Source organism: Sminthopsis crassicaudata, chromosome 5, assembly GCF_048593235.1.
Source record: "Sminthopsis crassicaudata isolate SCR6 chromosome 5, ASM4859323v1, whole genome shotgun sequence".
NCBI classification, from domain to species: Eukaryota; Metazoa; Chordata; class Mammalia; order Dasyuromorphia; family Dasyuridae; genus Sminthopsis; species Sminthopsis crassicaudata.
The window spans coordinates 300,767,346-300,786,928 of NC_133621.1; the positions used below are offsets into that span (position 1 = coordinate 300,767,346).

Consider the following 19,583-nt stretch of genomic DNA (forward strand, 5'->3'; position numbering starts at 1 on the left):
AAAATGAGGCTCAGAGAAGTAAATGGCGCATTTTCAGAATTTGAACCCAGATCTTCTTGACTCGAATCCAGCTTACTGAGCTTCCTCTGTAGGCTGGGAGGACCCTACGAGGTCATCTCGTCCAACCACGTTATTCGACAGGTGGGGAAACTAAGGTAGGGGCCGGGGGCTGGGAAAGTGTGATCTGTAGTCGGTCTGGAGACTTACGTAATCCTGAACATAAAAAGGAGACCCTTGGGCCACAAGCCTAGCGAGAGCTTACTACCGTGATTGACAGACCTTTTTACCCAATAGAGTATTGGGAAAGAACCTCCGTAGAGTCATAACCAATAGCTCTCGCGTTTGTTGACGGGCGGAACTTTTTCGTCTCCCACCAATGGCTTTGGGGGGCACTCGGAGAATGACGCCTGAACAGGCCAATGACGGCCAACCTATCCCCCGCGCCCCCTCCCCCCCACACCTCTTATCTCTTCAGAGCGGTAAATAAGGAAACGGGTATAGGTGGATTCAGTTAATTAGATGGGGAACGAAGGGAAGAGTGTTGGTGGAGGCGCAGCGCGAGAGAGCGGCATCAAGCTGCTACAACCCTCCCCCACCCTTCCCGTGGTAGTTGCGACAGAACGGGCCCGGCCGCCATCATGTTCTAGTTTCCCCTTCACCTCAGTACGCGACCGAAGAAGCGGCCTCAGTGGGGTCGGGGGCGTGGCCCCGTGATTGGCGCAGGCGTGCCAGCCAATCTGAGCTCGCTCAACGGGCCGGCCCCGACCAATGAGAAGCAACGACGGCGGCGAGGAGCGGAGGGGCGGGCCGAGGGCTTGACTGGCAGTCTTGCCGGGCCAGTGGGAGGAGGGCGGTGGCCTCGCGTAGCCAATGGCGTGCCCGAGGAGGCGGGCTCTCAGCTGTTTGTGTTGTGGCCGGGGCGGGGGGAGGGAGGCGGAGGGGGAAAGTTTGTTTATTTTGTTTTGAGTTTCTGGGTCCGCGGCGCTCGCGGAGGTGAAGCGGGAGGGAGTCGCCCCCGCCCCCTCGGGCCGCGTCTCCCACGCCGTCTCCTCGGCCGGCGGGGACTCAGCCCAGCGCGCCGCCGCCGCCGCCGGCTCAGCGGTGAGTGAGCGAGGGCCGCCCCCGGCCCCGCCGCCGCCTAGGCCCCGGAGCCTGGAGCGGCCCAGCCCGGAGCGCTAAGGGGCGGCGGCAGCGGGGGCGTGCCGCGGGGGCGGGCTAGGGGTCGGGTCGGGGCTGGGGGCGGGGGGCGAGCGCGCGCCAGTGCAGTAGGGAAGGCCCGTGCCGGGAGGACCGGGCTCGCGCCTCCTGCTGGCCGGGGAAGGGGCGGTTTGGGGAGGGGTGTGTGACTGGTGGGGGGGGGGGGGCAAGCGGGCAGGAGGCGGTGGCGACGACGGAGGGGGAGGGGAGGAGAGGGGAAGGTTAGGCGCGCGGCGCTGTGCGCGTGCGCGCATGGGGGGCGGGGGCCGAGGCTGGAGTGGGAGCTTTCAGGGGTAGGCTCGTGCTCGACGGGTGATGGAAAGGAGCTCGCGCCCGCGGTGTGTGTTGGGGGGTGGGGGGGAATGCGCGAGCACGGAGGGAGTCTAGAAGTGGAGGATCCGTGTTGGGCACGCGCAGGAGGAAGAGGGAGGGCATCTGTGCGCGGCTCCCGCGGGAGTCACGCGCTGGCAGGTGTGCGTGCTAGTGGGCCGGGGGAGCGCTGACTTCCTGCCCCCCTCGGAATCTCGGCTAGTTTTGGCCCGAGGGCGTCAGGGGGTCCTCGGGGCGGCGGCGGAGACCTCTGCGGTTCGGGCTGTAGAGCTCGAACGTGACCCCGGGGGAGGGAGAATTGGGACGGGAGCCTGAGGAAGAAAAGCCCCCCCTTCGCTTCCCCTGGCTGCCTTTCTCTCTCCTTCCTTCTCTTTCTCCTCCCCTTCGCTCTCCTTGCTCTGGTCTCACAACTTATCTCTCTGCCCTTCCCCCCTTTCTCCCCGACTTCCTTTTCCCCTTCCACAACTTCTTTCTCCTCTCCTGCCCCTCGTTCCCCAGCCAGCTCCCGGGCTCTAACGATGGGGCCTTTGGGCGCCCTGTTTTGTTTGCCCGTCCTGGCCTCGTGACCCGCGGTCCGTCTCTGAACCCCCGCGGTAACTCGGATCTCCTCGGCGGGAGGCGTTTTCATGCCCGGAGTGCCTTGCGGCTCTCTGTGAGTGGCAGGTTCTGACCAGCCGCCTAGCAGGCCGCGAGCACGGTTGGTGGGCCGGTACTGGCTCCTGCCCCTGCTCTGTGGGGGCTCGGCAGCTTGCGAGGGTTTCCTGGCAAAAGGACTGGACTGGGAGCGAGCGGCCTCAGGAGCCTGGGGCTGAGAGCCGGGGAAGGTCCTCTAGTCCCCTCCTCCTTTCGGTCTTCTCCCTCACATGGCTGCGGACAGCCAGCTCCCCCACGTGCACGTGGTTCTCTGTGCGGTCCCGCTGCAGGCTGGGCAGCTGTGCTTGGCCAGTCCGTGGGCATCTCAGGTCCCATTCAACAGCTCACTGTTATGTCCTCTCCGCCCCCCTCCCGAGTCCCTCGCTCCTGGTGCCCTTCAGTGCCATGGCTGAGAGAGGGTGCCAGAGCTCCTAGAACGCTTGGGAGAACACGCTCTTCCCGACTTGGATTCAAGTTCTGTGCTCGGCCTCTCTGGTCTCAGGTTCTTCACCTGGAAGAGGAAGGGGCCAGAGCGGACCTCAGGTCCTCAGCCCTCCTCAGTCACCTCCTGCTGCGGCTCCTCACCCTTCCAGTCCCTCCTCCTCACAGCCGGGAAATGGCCTTCTGGCTTTGGCAGATCCCGCGGAGACTCAACTGCTCCGGAAGCTTCAGCAGCTCCCTATTGCCTCCCGTTTGGCATTTAAAGCGCTGATGACCCTCTGGGGTCCTGCCCTGCCCCCAGTTAGAGCACTCTGTGTCTGGTCCCTTGTCTGGGAATGTTGCGTATCCTCCCTCTTGGGCAGTGGGGAAAACCTGCCTCCCTCTTTGTCCTTATACTAGCAGGGTGCCTGGTACACAGAAGGTGCTTAATAAAAACTTGTTGATTGTCCAGGGTCATACTTGTAGTCATTTGCAGAGTCCCAGGCAGCCGCTTTGTATCATTCAGCATTTTGGATGGAAAGCTTTGCTGCTTCTCACCTGGGCCGCCCTGGTCAGGGCCGAGTCCCTCCATCTCTCTGGACCCGAGTTTTCTACCGCGTATAAGGGATCTCCCTTATCTGGTGCTGGGCCCCCTCTGGGGGCTGCCTGTGGCCCTCTTGCTTTTTAAGCCCCACGCCTCCCTCATGTGTCTCATCCAGGATTGTTAGCAGGGGAGAACAGGGGATCTCAAAATGGGAAACTGCCGAGCTTGTTAAGAGTGAGGATACTTGGGCAAGGTCTGGTCAAGAAATGGAAGACATTGAGTAAGGTAACGGCGCCCGGCCTTTCAGGGCAGTGATCCAAATGGCGGCCGTGGCCCCATCCCCCTCACACAGAAAAGCTGCACCAGATACTTCTCTGCTGACTAGTGCATTTGTTTAGATTCCAAAATTGAGTGTTTTGAATCCAGATACTTAATTCAGAGTGCCTTAGTTTGCTTGTTAAATGTCAAAGGCATTTCAGAGGGGAAGAGAGGAGGAGGGGAGGGTTTGAGCACAACTTAATGCAGTGGTCCTGACTTGTTAAATAGGGGCCAGTTCCCTGTCCCTCAGACTGTGGGAGGCCGGACTATAGTAAAAACTAAAGCTCACACTGTCTCCGCCCCTCGGCCCATTTGCCATAACCGGGTGGGCCGCCTCTGGCCTAGTTTGAGAACCCCCTGATTTAATGGTTTTTATTTAGGTAGTCTTTACCTGAGGCAGCGATGTGATCTGGGAATCCACCTGAATGCCATTAGAGAGGACCCTTCAATATTTGTGGAGATCCACATACCAGGGAGGGAGAAGAAAGGAAGAAGGAAAAGTTTGAGAGAGAAGGGGCATTAGGAAGCAGATTCTACAGTTTAATTTGGCAACGTGTATCACGTGGCTCCAGATGCAGACCCCTCTGCGTGATCATTGCCAGAGACGCGGGTTCGGATAGAGTGGTTCTGGGCTTCATTCCTCTCCTGGTCTAGTAGGGAGATAAGTCACATGCAATTTGCTGTACAGCACAATGTTACCCAGTAAGCGAATGAGGTAGGTCTGAAACCAGATGCCTTGTGACGTCTGAGAGACAGGGCCAGCGGGGAGGAATTCAGGGAGCTGGACAGTATCTTTTTTTTTTTTTTTTAAGTTGTTGCTTTTTGTTTTTCTGTCATGGTCATTTTGGGATGTTTGCCTGTCTCCTTCCTCACGCTGAACTTGTCCTTACAGTAAAGAGAAATAATTAGGCAAAAGTCTGGGGTCTGGTGAGTACGTTCTAACCCTTGCAATCACTTTACTATCATTAGGAGTACAGCTCGGGATTTGAAAGAGACCTCAGAGGTCATCTAGGCCAGGGCTTCTTAAACTTTTTCCATTTGTGACCCCTTTTCACCTGAGGAATATAAAATAGATAGGCAAATCAAACATTTACTGATACATTTATTTTAAAATAATTCTTTGGTATACATGTAATTTTATCTTTTATTAAAAATAAAAGCAAATTTACATATTGATAAGATGGATATGCTTGTTTATTTTTAATAAAGAATTAAATCTTGGCAGAATATTTGATATCTTTTAGTGTTGCCATATTTTCTGCAACCCCCATCTTCAGTTACGGGCCTCCGTATGGGGTCTTGACTCATACTTGAAGAAGCTTTGATTTAGGCCAATACCTTCATTTTCTAGAGAAGGGGACTGAGGCCCATAAAGATGTCATAAGTAGTAAATAAAGCTGGGACTCCAGGTCTCTCTCAAAGAATGCTGCCCTGAATTGTTCATGGCTTTTGACTTTCTTGGGTCATGTGACCAGGAGTGGGCTCCCTCAGTCCAAAGATAGGAAGAGTTCAGCTGCTTTATTTGCTATAGAAGCAAATTGACATCTAGAAGAGCTGAGCTACTTCACAGTTACTATTCACCTAATATGTATTTTTAATGCACATTGTTTTAGGAATTATTCTGGGAGAGAAAAATCAGAGCAAAAAGGAAAAACCATGAGAGAGAAAACAAAACAGAAAAAAGAAGTGGACATAACATTTATATTCAGTCTCCTTGGTTTTTTCTCTGGTTGCTGATGTCATTTTCCACTTAATATGTAGTAAGCAGCTGCTGTGGACTACAGTTGCCTGTCTCAGCCCCTCCAACTTTTTTTTCCCCCCTGAGGCTGGGGTTAAGTGACTTGCCCAGGGTCACACAGCTAGGAAGTGTTAAGATCAGATTTGAACTCGGGTCCTCCTGAATTCAGGCCTGGTGCTCTACCCACTGCCCCACCTAACTGCCCCTAGCCCCTCCAACATTGATTTTTGTTCTCTCTGCTGACTTGTATGGTGTGAGTCGAAGTCTGAGTTGTGTTCATTCCCATTTCTTTTCAGTGTGAGAGATTTTGGAGTGTGTTTTTAAATGGTCATTGGCAATTTGCAATCTGGAGAACCATTCACCTCCTTTAAATCACTTATCAATTGGGGATTGCTCTTGTGTTACAAATTTGTTTCAACCTCATATTGAATAGGATACTTTTTTTGGTAAAATTTTATAGATTTTTTTTCCCTCATCTTGACAATTTTGCTCTGCTGGGGTAGGTCGGTGGCACAGTGGACAGAGCGTCAGACTTGACATCAGGGAGACTCATTTTCTGTGTTGAAATCTGACCTTCAATATTTTATACCTGTGTGACTCTGGGCAAGTCACTGATCCCTGCCTCAGTTTCCTCATCTGTCAAATGACTGGAGAAGAAAATATTCCAGTATTTTTGCCAGGGAGATTCCAAATTGGGTTAAGAGTCAGAAATGACTAAACCACTAAACTTTCCTATTTTTTTATTTTGTGTAAAAACTTAATTTTATATAATTAAAACCATTTTTGTAATTTCTCTCCTTCGGTTAAGATAATTCTCCAGATATAATTGTGAAAGACATCTCCTTCAGTATATCTTAACATTTTAATACTGTGATGCTTTGTTATATACGGGAACTTAATGTGGTATGGGATCTAAGATGTTGGTTTGAACCTAATTTTCTTGTCAAACTGCTTCTTTATTTTTCCAGTAGTTCTTGTCTTGTGGAGAATCCTTATGCTGTAGTTTTGATGTCTGCTATTTAATAATATAGATGAAGATTTGGTAATGCTATGTATGTTGGATCGAAATTCAGTAGGCAAAAAGAAGGGGCTTTGCTTGAGGCACAGAGAACAGTGAAAAGAGGTCCAACTGAGGTTTTGTGTGTAGTACATTTGAATATAGCATGGTGGAGAATAGTCTGTGATAAAGTGGAACAAGATTGATAACCGCTAATGATAAGAACCTATTATTTATGTAGAGCTTACTGTGTACTGAGCATGGTTGTCTGTGCTTTACAAATATTACCTCATTTGATCCTCACAACAACTGCATTATTTTCCCCATTTTGCATTTGAGTAAACTGAGGCAAACAAAGGTAAAGTGACTTGTGTGCCAAACTGTGGAATGAGGATGTTCCACAAATAAGTTTGAACTTGGTAATTGCAGAGGCTGCCTGCTGCGACTTAAGAATTGGATCCCAATTAAACTTTCTTCTTGCACCTGGATATTTGTTTTAGAATGTTTCATGATAAAAACTAAGCTTTTAAAGACTTTGTTTTTCCCTTGTTTGCTTTTAAGAGGCTTGCTAAATAAACAGTCTAATTTGATAAGGCAAAGCAATTTACTCTGGAGTGGCCCTTGGCTTTACTAGTTTAATCTCAGACTTTTGGTTTAATAGCAAGAGAATGGTGGATGACTCGCATGGTACTTGTTCTAGGAGTATATTTGCATTGGACAGCTATTGAAGGACACCAGAAAATTGGTCTTGCTAGCTCCTCATCACTTGCTTCTGTTCTTGTGTGTAAAGGCTGTGAGAACTGCTTGAGTTTGCTCTTTGCCTCCGACTCATGGCTATTGTTATCACCGGCCTCCTCCGACCCTTTGCACTTTGACTTTCTCCTTTTCTTTATGAAACTGGAGTCTCCAAAGGCCACTGGTTCCCTCATCATCCTGCTTTGGCTTCTGTCCTCCCTAACCTACTATTCACTCACTGCCATCTTCATGAAATTCTCTTCTCCCTTGGCTTTGGCGGCAGCAGCCATATTCTCCTTTCCCTGACTTTCCCTTCCCTTCTCTCCCCAACTCCTTATCCTCATAGTCAGTCACCAAGAATTTATTCAAGTTGCTTACTTGATTCAAGCTGCTCTGCTAAATGCTGGGGGAGGCAGCATGTATGTAAATAACTACATGTTAAAAACATGTATAGAATCTAAAAACGGAAAGCATGAGCTGGCTCTAGGGAGGGAGCCAGGAAGGGCACTGTTGCCCATAGGGAATCTGAGCCAAAGTTTGAAGGAAGCTGGGAAGGTCTTGGGGGCAGAGTGTCGGAAGCATGGGGACCACTCATGGCAAAGGCATGGAGGAGGGAGATGGTGCAACCTCACATGAACTGGGCTAGCTGGATGGTGGTGAGCATAGAAGGGAGTTGGGTATAAGAAAACTGGAAGGGCCTAAGCAGTTCTAAATGCCAAGGAGGTAATTGAGCTCATTGAACAGCAGGGAGGTTTGGGAAAATCCCCTTTACCACTGACTGGAGGAGGCACTGGTTGGAACTTGAAGCTGTTGCAGCAATCCAGAGGACAGTGATGAACAGGCGAGCGGCAACCTAAATGGGGAGTAGGCAGTGGATAGGAGGGAGAGTGCTGGGTAAGGGCGAGGGAGCAATTGAGGGTAACACCTAGGTTCAAGCCAGGAAGACTAGGATGATGATAGTTCTCTATTCTGTAATAGGGAAGTGCAGAACTTTCAGGGGAAAAGACAGGTTGACTTGGCTTTGCCTTTGGGATGTCTGGATCAAGCCAGTAAGGGTAATTGGAGATTCATGGCACCGGCTCAGGAGGGAGGTCAGGCCTGGCTGTGTAGCCCCAGGAGGGCACATTTGTTCTCAGCTCTCACCTTGATCCAGATGCGATAGGAACAATCCTAGTAGGACAGAAATCAGGAAGTTGGGGGTCTGCCCAGGCTTTGTATTTAATTGTCTGAATGACCTTATGGAAAGCTCTCTAAGGCCTTAGTTCTTCATCAGTCAAGTGAAGGAATTGAATGGATAATTTCTAAAGTCTCTGAGTTTAAAAAATTCTGTGACTCTTGAGATTTCCAGATGCTCAGCATCCAATTCTTGGACTCACTAGTTGATGCAAGGTTTATCTGTTCTGTGCAAGGGCTTGTGCTCAGCTCTGATGAGTTCTGCTTGGATGTTCCAGGGCTCACTCCAAACTGAGTTCATCCCTCCTCTCTTCCGATTCACAAAAGACAAAAAGACAGGGCCACTTCTGTGTGTCATCATGTCCCAGGTGTCGACATCTTGGTCTCATTTTCGGATCCAGTTCTCCTGCACAACTATTCAGTAACCAGATTCTGTCCATTCTTACTCCACAAAGATTCCTGCTGAAGCCATCCCTTCTTTTCCATGCCTTTACCACCGTAGCTCAGGTTCTCTGCTTCCATCGTTTTGCAGCAGTCTATCCATCTTTACTGGAGGATAACCCTGTGAGAGTCTGTCAGTTTGCCTTTGTGGGCACCTCTTCTGTTGAAGAGATTGCATTTTCTCTCTGCCTGAGGAGATGAGAGTCACTCTGGCCTAGAACGCCCATAACCCTGCTGTCTGGCTATCACCTGGCCCAGGTTTGGAGTCTCTCCAGGTTGGGAGGACCTGCCAGAGTCTGGTCTAATCTCAGAGAGGCCTCAGGGGCTGGGGTCAAACTCAAGTGTAAGGCGTGTGATGGAGGGGCAGAAACTCCTCATGTCTCCTTTCCTTTCCTCTTTTTTCCTCTAAAAGAAAGCCCTTCAGACCTTTTCAGAGTGGCTCGATAGAGATTGTTGCCGGTCCAGGCCTCAACTTACCTCTTCACACTTTTCTCCTAGTAACCCTTTATCTTTCTCTGCAACCTTCATCTCAATGGAATGTGGCATCCACATGTTTGCTTTGGGGCCTTTGCTCAATTAGACAATTGAGCAATTATATAATAACAATAATAACTAGCACTTACATAGCGCTTAATATGTGCCAGGCCTTGTGCTAAGTGCTTTATAATTACCTTATTTGATCCTCACAACTTTGCCAGGTGAGTACTATTATTATCCCCACATTATAGTTGAGGAAATTGAGGCAAAAAATAGTTGTCCAGGGACACACAGTAAGTGTCTGAGGCTGCATTGGAACTCGGGTCTTCCAGACTTCTTCACTCTACCACCTGACTGTCCCCAATTAGTTACTTGGTGTCTTCCTTTTCCTCAACATTTTCCCATAAAGACCATATTCCCTTCTCTTTGAGGCTCCCTTTTTAAACTGCCCTTAAAGTTATTGTCTGCACCACTCATTTGGCGCGGTTTGCTACCTTGAAATATTCTTTGTTTGCTTTTAAATTCCAAAGTACGTTTCTTGTTTCTCTCATGGAATTTTGAATCCCTTCAGAGAGGACTTTATTTCCAAACCACATCCTCCCGAATATTCCTGGTGGCAGGAGAGCATCATCAGTCGAAGATGAATGGAACTCTGGGGCCTAGAGAGTAGATGTGGTTGGCAACACTGAGCAGTGTCTCCAACGGAGTTAGAGATTGTTTAAAGGAGCAGTCTAAAGAAAAACAGCAACTTTCTTATGTGGCTTCCAAGGGACTTTGAAGACAGTTTGAAAAGGGTTCCCCCAAAGTTCTAAGTCTTGGCAGTATCATTCAAATCTGTAGCCTCCAGACATGTCCCTTTGGTAGGATGCCCTCAGCTGTGTGTGAGCATGTGACTGATTGGCACTAAACTGGAATTCTGCAGATTGGCTTAAAGGATCGATACGGAAAGACAGATGAATAAACCACCTTTTCAGAATACAAGGCTGGGCCTCAAGTCAGGAAATCCTGAGTTCAACTCTGGCCTCAGATACTTTCCAACTGTGTGACCCTGGGCAGGTCACTTATTCCTGTTTGCCTCAGTTTCTTCATCTTGTAAAATGAGCTGGAGAAGGAAAAGGCAAACCACTTCATGTGTCTGTCAAGAAAATCAAACCAAAAACCTGAGAGGGATAGAGAAGAATCAGACGTGACTAAAAGAAACCGAACAAGAGGTAAAATTTAAGATGACAAAAATAATTCCATTTGAATTGTGGATATGATTGAGAATATTCCTTTTTAATCCTCTTAAGGAAGAGGTATTTGAACATTAAATATAAATTCATAACTCTTCTTTTGATGAAAAACAAAGGATAAGATTTTATTATGATAGGAATAAAAGAAATTCATCATGTACCTTGCATCGCACATTCATTATATGTAATCAGGTGTAAGAAAGAGAACACTTAACAGTAATATTCCTGTTAGATAGTTAGTACCTGCTCCATAGCTTAACCATGAGATAATATTCCATTCTCTCTCTCTCTCTTTCTCTCTTTTCTCCCCCCCCCTTTCCTTCTCCCTTCTTTCCCCCTTTCCTCTCTCTTTCCTTCTCTTTCTGTTTCTGTCTCCCTCTCTATCTCTCTGTGTCTGTCTTTCAGTCTCTATAGTTTTATTTTATTTTACCTAGATTATAGAACTGGAAAGGTCTCTGATTTTTGAGTCTTGCTTATCTGACTACTTGTTTTAACAAACTGCCAAAAAGGGATTCTTGTAACTCTGAGAATGTGCCAGGAGAGAATTCTGACTCTGTCCAAGCTGCCCTAGGCTGAACCAGGCGTTTCCTAGGATTCACTTTCTAGCTTCAAGTTTCTGCTACCAAGCTGACTCTGGGAGAGTGATTGTTCATCTGAATTAGAAGGTGGTGACTCATGGGGCTTATCTTGAAGAGCCTGAGGGAAGGAAGTGGCCTTTTGATCTCCACCCCCCAGGGATGCACTGAGGGCATTTGGCTTTGGCCAATTGCCTGAAGTACCAGTGAAAGGGATGGAGCTGGCAGAGTCCTTGGGCTCAGGTGTCCTGGGCAGAGGCCTGCTTGCTTAACCTACTGGAGGCCCCTCCCGAGCTACCAAAAAGGTGACTGAGCTGGACAGGAAGCCCAGACTAGCCAGATAATTGGGCCACTGCCTGAAAGTGAAGATGGTCAGGTAGAATAAAAACGTTGTCAGCTTTGTGCCTGCTTTGCTTTCTTCCTTTGGATTCCTACAGTGCTAACCTCATTCCTCTGACTATTTATCCTGCCTTTGAACGTTTTTTCTTTTGTTTTTGTTAAGATGGAGAAGCTAGTAGCCATCTGTTTTGGGGCAACATCTCCCTGAAGTCTCTTTACAGTGTGAAAGTCATCCCGGATCCAGATTCTTCAGCTTTAGGTTGGCCAGGAGCGATCAGGTGCAAGAGGGAGAGACATTGATTATCTTTGGTTTCTCATGTTCCTCCCTTGGCACTGGAAAGTAGAACTGCTCAGTCTGCACACCCATCTACTTAAGCATCATCTCTTTGCTTGAGGAAGGGTGTCGGGATAAAAGGAATTTAGGTGATGTTAATGAATAGTGTCTAATAGTCTGATTCTCCCCACCCCCTGCATCTCTCCTAGTTGTAGCATTGGTCAAGTTTGTTGTAAAGCTACTTTTTAGATTATAAGCCTCTTGAGGCAAGTACTGTATTATTTTTCATCTGTCTATTCTCAGTTCCTAGCAGTTCCTGCTTTCTAGGCAGAGATACTGAAGGGGTTTGCCATTTCCTTCTCATTTTACAGATGAGGAAACTGAGGCAAAATTACTTGGTCACCCAGCTCTTCTAAGACCCAATTTGTACTTAGGGCTTCTTGACTTGGGACAAGCACTGTGTGCACTCCTGCTCTCTGCTGACTGCCCCTGAGTCTAGACCATCTGGATTCCCAGCCTTGTCTGTCCTGCAGAGCCCCCTGGCAGGCCTCGTGCTCACCTCTCCCAGTCTCTGCCTTGCCTTTTGTATGCTTAGGTGCCTGCCCGTTTGGGATTCCTCTGTGGGCCAGATTTCAGGACTTCTGAGCTTTCCTTTAGCCGGCCAACCAGGCCATGGCTTCTCCATGATATGTGGGCACATATTTATACTTGATCAATATTGGGAGATGTAGCCAGAGAGGGAGAACAGACTTTGTTAGTTTGGAGCTGCGGATTGTTCTTTGATGCTATCTTTATGATAATAAGAGACACTCCCATAATGCTCTCAGGTTTGCAGAACACTTTACATACTAGAGAGATTGTCCCCATTTTACAGATCAGGAAGGGGAGACTTTGCCAGGTGAGGTGACTTGGACTGGCTCAGCCAGCCGGTAGGAGCTGAGGGAACATATGAATGCAGACTCCCTTTCTGCCAAGCCGCAGTTGATTTCACTTCAGCTGGCCTCTCTTTAGAGCCTGCAGTGTTCCTGGCAGGGAGCTAGACACAGGACTGAAAAGATGGAGGAGCAGTCCTGGACTTCAGAGAGCTTGTGTTTCCTCAGGGAAAAGCTTTTCTTGATGGAAGAATACCTGGCACTTAAATACTTGTTAATGGATTGAGGAGAGAAGGCTTGAGTAGAAACATAATTATAGCTATATTCGAAGGAGATACAAAGTTTTTATTGGGTGATCAGAATAGATTTCCTTTAGAAGGTGCTGAGCTCAACTTGGTCTCACAGGAGGCAGAAATGAGAGTGTGCATTCTAATGAATGGGGAAGGAGGAAGCCAGTTGAACTAGAATGAAGAACGCCTTTCTAGGCTGAAAAGCAGAAATGAAAGCTTTTTGTTGAGAATTTGTATCTTCTCTCTAAATGAATGATGAACCAGTGAGATCAGAGCAACTAGACCATAGTGTGTGGGAGGAGGAGTTAAAAAGACCCAAGTTTAAATCCTGCCTTAGACCTATATCAGCTCAAAATAGTTTAACCTATATACTCTTTTTTAAAATAGTATTTTATTTTTCCAATTACATGAAAGACAGTTTTAAACATTCATTAAAAAACTCTTTTGAGTTCCAAATTTTCTCCCCACCTCTGTCCCCTCCCCGTCCTTAACTATAAACAATTTGATTTAGGTTTTAGGTACATAATCACAGAAAACATTTTTGTAGGAGGAGAAGAAACAGACTAAAAATAAATAAAATGAAAATAATACGCTTTGATCTACATGCGGACTATATCAGTTTTTTGTCTGATTTTGGATAGCATTTTCCATTTTGCATTCTTTGGAATTGTCTTGGTTCATTGTATTCCTGAAAAGAGCTCTGTTTTTCATAGCTGATCATTGTAAAATGTTCTCCTGGTTCTGCTTACTTCACTCGGCATCAATTCATATGAGTCTTCCAGATTTTTCTGAAATCTACATGTTCATCATTTCATTTAAAAAAATTTTCAATAGTATTTTATTTTTTCAAATACATGTAAAGATAGTTTTCAACATTCACTTTTGTAAGACTTTGTCCAATTTTTTCTCCCTCTTTTCTTCCCTTCCCCATCCCCAAGACAGCTAGCAATTTGATATAGATTAAATATGTGTGATCCTTTTAAATATATTAGATATTTGTCATGTTGTCCAAGAAAAATCATTCCAAAAGGGGGAGGGAAAAAATGAGAAAAAGAAAACTACAAAAAAGATGAAAATACTCCGCTTCTGTTTGCGAATAGCGATTTCCATCAAAGTCTATTGGAATTGTGTCTCATTGTTGAGAAGAGCCAAGTCCATCACAGTTGATCTTCTCATAATCTTCTTGTGACTGTGTACAACATAGTCCTTCCTGGTTCTATTAATTTCACTCAGCATCAGTTCATGTCAGTCTTTCCAGGCGTTTCTGAAATTTGCCTCCTCCTCATTTCTTAAAGAATAATACCATTCCATTATATTCATATACCACATCTTATTCAGCCACTCTCCAATAGATGGGCATGCACTCAATTTCTAGTTCCTTGATATAAAGAGTTGCTACAAACATTTTTGCACATGTGGATCCTTTTTTTTCTCTTTTATCTCTATGGAATAGTGAGTAGTAGTGAGACTGCTAGATCAAAGAACATGCACAGTTTTATAGTCCTTTGGGCATAGTTCCAAATTGCACTCCAGAATGGTTGGATCAGTTCACAATTCCACCAACAATGTATTAGTGTCCCAGTTTTCCCACGTTCCCTCCATTTATTATTATTTTTTCCTGTCATCTCAGCCAGTCTGACAGGTGTGAAGTGGTATCTCAGTTGGCTTAATTTGTATTTTCTCTAATCAATAATGATTTAGCTGCTCATCATTTCTTAAAGCACATGAATATTTCATGAAATTCATATACCACAACTTTTTCAGCCATTCACCACCTGATGGGTATCTCTTCAATTTCCAGTTCTTCGTCACTACAAAAGCTATAAATATTTTGGTACATACATAAACTAAGTGTTTTTACAGAAAAAATCAAATGGCTAAATAATTCCTATCGTCCATAGTTTGGTATTCAATTTGACAGCCAAACTTTAGAGCCTGTTAATTATATGTCCATTTTGGATAAACATAGTAAGTGGATAAATAAGCCCATTGTTGAACAGGAAGACCAGACTAGAAGCATTTAGGAAATTGAAAAAAATATTTTAATGGCCCTCAAACTTCTTACTGAAAAAGGACCGCACTTTGTTGAAAAGTATATTTTTATTGATTACTTTGTTTTCATTTCACTTAATTTTTCTTTGATTATCCTCCCCCAATCTGTTTTTAGACATCCATAAAGATTTTTTTAAAATATGGAGAAAAAAAATTTCAGCAAAACTAAACAACATATTACAGAGTTCCAAAATGTGCCTCCTTTGCAAAGAAAGGAGAGAGGCTTCTCATCTTTTGGTCATAATTTGCATGTATTTCATTTATGTTGTTTTGCTGTTGCTGCTGTTGCTTTTGTTTTTTTCATTTACAATATTATTGTTGTGTATATTTTTTTCTGGTTCTGCTTTTTTCACTTTTTACTAGTTGCGATAAGTCTTCCTACGCTGCTTATGATACAATTATATTTTATTTCATTCATGTGACATGGTTGTTTAGCCATCCCCCATATGTTGGAAATCACCTTTGTTTCCAGGTATTTGTTGCCATAAATGGTGCTGTTGTAGCTTTGGGTATCATGGAGCTTTTTCTTTTTATTTACTGCCCCAGCAAAAGAATCTCCTGGTAAATATGGGCATTTTTGATTTCTTTGCATAATTCTAGATTGGTGGTGCAAGATCAGAGTTCTTTGTACTTCTCTTTCCATTAAGTTACATCTTTTGACATCTTTAAAGTTCATCTTTTTAACATCAGTATATTCTATTTATTGTAAGACATCGAACATTACATTTTTGGAAGAGTTTAAAATGCGTATTACTCAGGAGAAGGCCCTTCCCTTAAGTAGAGTAGGCTGCAAGACAGTACAAACAGGAATTTGTCATGAACAGTAATAATTATTAGGACAATCAGGTTAAAAGAGTTGCTTGAATAAGTTACTGTAATTATCCTAAGAACCTTCTTTAGAGTGGAGTGGATTGTTGTCTACTGTGGTTTCTACATCCTTAATCATGATTTAATTTTTTTTCCCCATAACCTAGTAATGTGTTGTTAACTTCTTAATAGTGTCTTCAAATGTTGTTATTTGTCCTTTATTATAGCCAGAAAGCTTGGTTCCTTTATTACTTTTCTTAATATATTAAAATTGGATTTTTTTTTGCTTATTCAGTTTTATTTTAGCAGAAGCTTATGAAAGAGTATTTTTGAGGGGCAATTAGGGTTAAGAAAGAAAGAACAAAGATTTTCCTAGTTGAGCTTTTTTTTTTTTTAAATTGATAAATGATAGACTCTTTATAAATGTAAGCTGCTCCCACTGAATAATATTTCTCAAAATTAAGTTTATAAACTTTGTAATATGGGTGTTTTTGAGTAGATAGTTTGAAAATTTAAATCTGAACATGAAAGATTTTAGTACTGAGAATTAGTTTTAAACAATAGTCATATATTCAACCATAAATGAGAAGGATGACAACCATTTTGATTCTTAATTCTGATCCTTGAGCCCAATACTTGGGGCCCCTTTTGGCTCTGAGCACTTTTATTCTATATATTTAAGAGAGCTGGAGTAAATATTATTTTTACTGTGCTTTTTCATTTTGTTATATCAACATTGTTTATTTTTTCATGTATTTTTCCCCTATGGTTAATAAAGCCCAGTTATTAAACTCTGTACATTAGTGATATTGCACTTTATTTCTAGTATGCTGCAACAATAAATTTGGCACTGATGTTCTTTTGTTTATTTTTTGAATTTATTTCTGCAAAATGTTTGTAAGAAGTATCTTCGGGGAGAAAAATGTATGTGTTTGTGTGTTTGCATGTGTGTGTGTGTATGTGTGTGTGTGTGCACACGCACACAAGTATGAGCAAGTGCACGCCCATGCATATGTGTATATGTGCTTTCATTTTGCAAACATTAAATGTCTACTATGTCCATGATGCCCCAAAGACAAAAACTAAAGATTCCAGGACCTCCTGCTTTCAGGGAGCAATGTCAGTAAGAGTAATTTAGAGTTAATTCAGACAGAGGTAATTTAGGGATAATTTCAAGAAAGCTCAGAGAAGCTATCCCCTGTTTGAGGATGGGGGACAGTTCCCTTCCAGAAAGGCTTTGTAACAAGCAGAGGTTTCTGGGAATTGGAGGTGCAAAAAGCATGAATTCTAGATGTGGGGAAATCTGACCATTTAGATTGGACGGAGTGCGTGTAGAGAAGTAATAGGAGCTAAGCCTAGAACTTGAGAAGTGGTAGGTGCCCCAGGAGTCCCCACTAGCACATAGCAAGCTGTGTCGTGCAGAGAATGGGGAGTTCCTGCTTCTCAAGGCAGCCTTATTCCACTCTGGGACCACTCTGATTATTACGAGGGATACCTTTTTGTAATTTACACCCTTGCTGCAAGGTTGGGAGCCAAATAGAACAGATGGAATCCCTTGTCTGTTTGACGGCCGTTCAGCTGTCTTCATGTCTTCCAGAGTCTTTTCTCCAGTCTAAATATATTCCTTTAACCTGCCCTCATGTGACACAGACTCCGGACCCTCCATTATCCTGTTTGCCCTTCTTTGGGCATTCTAACTTGTCAGTGTCATCCCTAAACCTTGATCCCCAGAACTAAACACAAGACTCCAGAGGAGATCTGAGAGGGCAGAGCATAATAATACTCTCACCTCTCTATTTGTGGAAGCTCAGCCTCTCTCGAGGCAGCTCAAGATGGCATTAGCTCATGTCAATTAAAACCTTCGCGTCTTATTCTGGATAATTGCCGTCTGCCCATTTATCTCAATTGAATTTCATATTGTTTCATCCCAGTGCTCCGGCCTTTTCAGATCTTTTTGGATACTGACTCATTCATTTTTGTATCACGTTCAAATTTGATGAGGATTCTATCTCTGCCTTTATACAAGAGATTGACAAAAATGTCCAAAGACTTGTTGAGTCTGGAGCCCCTTGATTTGTCTAATCCATCTCTCCCCATCTTTTCCACGATGATGGTTTAGAGCATTTTATTAGATGCTTTGCTAAAATATAGATAACCTCTATTTACAGCATTGCTCTCTGCCAGTTTAATAATATTCTTAAAAATCACCGAGATGTTCTTGTTGAAGTCACATTAGCTTTTCAGCAGTACCTCTTCTCCATCAGGATATTTTCCTACCTTCTCTTTCCATTCTAGATGTTTTCCAAGAATTGAAGCCAATTCATTAGACAATAGCTTGAAGGCTCAGTTCTCTTTCCTCTCTTTGAAAATCAACATAATCTGTGTTCTTCTCCAATCTTGTGGTACCTTTTTCCTTGTCTCCGATCTCTTCCCTGTCATTGACAGTTCTTTCAGGGCCTGAGGATGAGTCCAACTGGGCCTAGTGGTGTGAATTCTTCCAGAGCATTGGGGTACTCTCACTATCTGCTCATTTCTCTGGACTTGCCACTCCCTAATTGTCATTTCCTCATTCCAGTTATCCACCTATGCAAGAAAACAAAATAACTGTCTAATAGCTTAGCCTTCTCTCTGTTGTCAGTTATCTCAGCAACCCTAAGAAAAGATCCTTTCCCTTCTTTGGGATTTTTCCCCCTTCTATTGTAGCCATTCTGTTCTTTCCAGAAAACCAACCCAACGATTTTTGTTGTCCTTTACTTCTTTCAGAGCAGCCTCAACTCATTCTGAGCATCCCTGATACTACTTCCATAGGACTATGTCCTGCCCTGAAATTCTTCTATAAGGTGTGTGTTTCATATTAAAATCTGTTGTTTGGTGAGGTAAAGAGATGTCTGCACAACATGTGTTGTGTGAAGACTTCCTCTGGAGGACTGGGCCGATAAGAACAAGGAGGGCAGTGAGAACAGACTTAGAGCTCGGTCGGTCACACACTTGGGTCATTCCCTACATCAGTCAGTCATCCTGACTTTGGTCTTCCTAGGACTTTGATGACTGGGGAGAGAGTGACAGTTTTGTGCAAGTGGGCTGCACTGAAATCTAACTCATGCATGAGTCTAAATCTCTCACGTGTTATCATTGAAAATGAAGGATGAAAAAGTCTCTTCTGACATCCCAGTTTTCCTTTGTATTGCAATTGTTTTTCCCTTTATGTCTTCAGAATTCCATTCTGGAGCACCTCCTCTCTCACTTGGGTTGACTTCCCCAGTATCATTTGACTCCATGGGAGTCTACCTGTCTTTCCTCTGAACTTTTTAAAATCCGATTTTCCCTAAATCTAGGGTATGCCAGACTATATTCAAAATTCCTCTTCTCTGTCAGAGATTCGAGGATGGAGTGGTAACTTTCCCCTAGAATTCCTGTCATTTTCATCCTAGCCACTAGCTTTTGCCTATTAGTGAGAATTAGATCCAGAATCAAAATCCTCCTTGTTTTCCTTGTTTTGAAGAGGTAAATTATCACTAAAACAAATCAGAATGCATTAGCTGCTCTGCTTTTGAAAGAGTTTCAGTAGATGTCTGAATAATTGAAGTCACCCAGAACTACTAAACTGTACACTGTGTGCAGGCTTATGATGTGTCTCCCAAACTCATCATCTCTTTCTTTGCAGGTGGTCTGTCGTATTTCCCAAAGACAAATCATGTGTTTTTCTTCTCTGGCCTCCATCCAAATACTTTTTGTTCTGCTTCACTATTTTGGTTCTTGGATTTCCTTCTCTGAGCACATCTTTTTAATGCTTCCCTTCCCTACTATTCCTTCCCCCTTTAGCTATCCTGTTTCTTTGGAAATAGACACATCTGGAGCCATAGTCCAGGCCTGGGTTTCATCCCACCGAGTCCCTGTTTTAGGATATCTAGTTCCTCCTGGCTGTTGCTTTAACTTGGGGGGTATTTCTATATCAATATTTAAGGCCACTGGATTTTATTACTGGCTCCTTTCATGGATTTTTTTATTTCTGTGCATTTGTGGGTGTTCCTATTTTTCCCTTTTTGTGGTTATTCTTTGAGGGAGAAACACAGGCAGCTTTCTCTCTCCTCTTTTAGTCTAAAAACATTTTGATTTGATTTGCAACATTCCCAGCAACT

The 19,583-nt window shown here is 44.5% G+C and overlaps 1 protein-coding gene across 3 annotated transcripts in view; it reads left to right on the plus strand.

Annotated features, from left to right (window-relative positions):
- Window positions 1–916: 916 nt before the first annotated feature.
- The window catches only part of TNRC6B (trinucleotide repeat containing adaptor 6B), a 206,005-nt gene continuing 187,338 nt past the window's right edge, over window positions 917–19,583 (plus strand). For all 3 annotated transcript variants that reach the window (XM_074271770.1, XM_074271778.1, XM_074271773.1), the window contains exon 1: window positions 917–1,101. The gene's annotated coding sequence lies outside the window, so the exon portion shown is untranslated. The remainder of the gene's footprint in view (window positions 1,102–19,583) is intronic.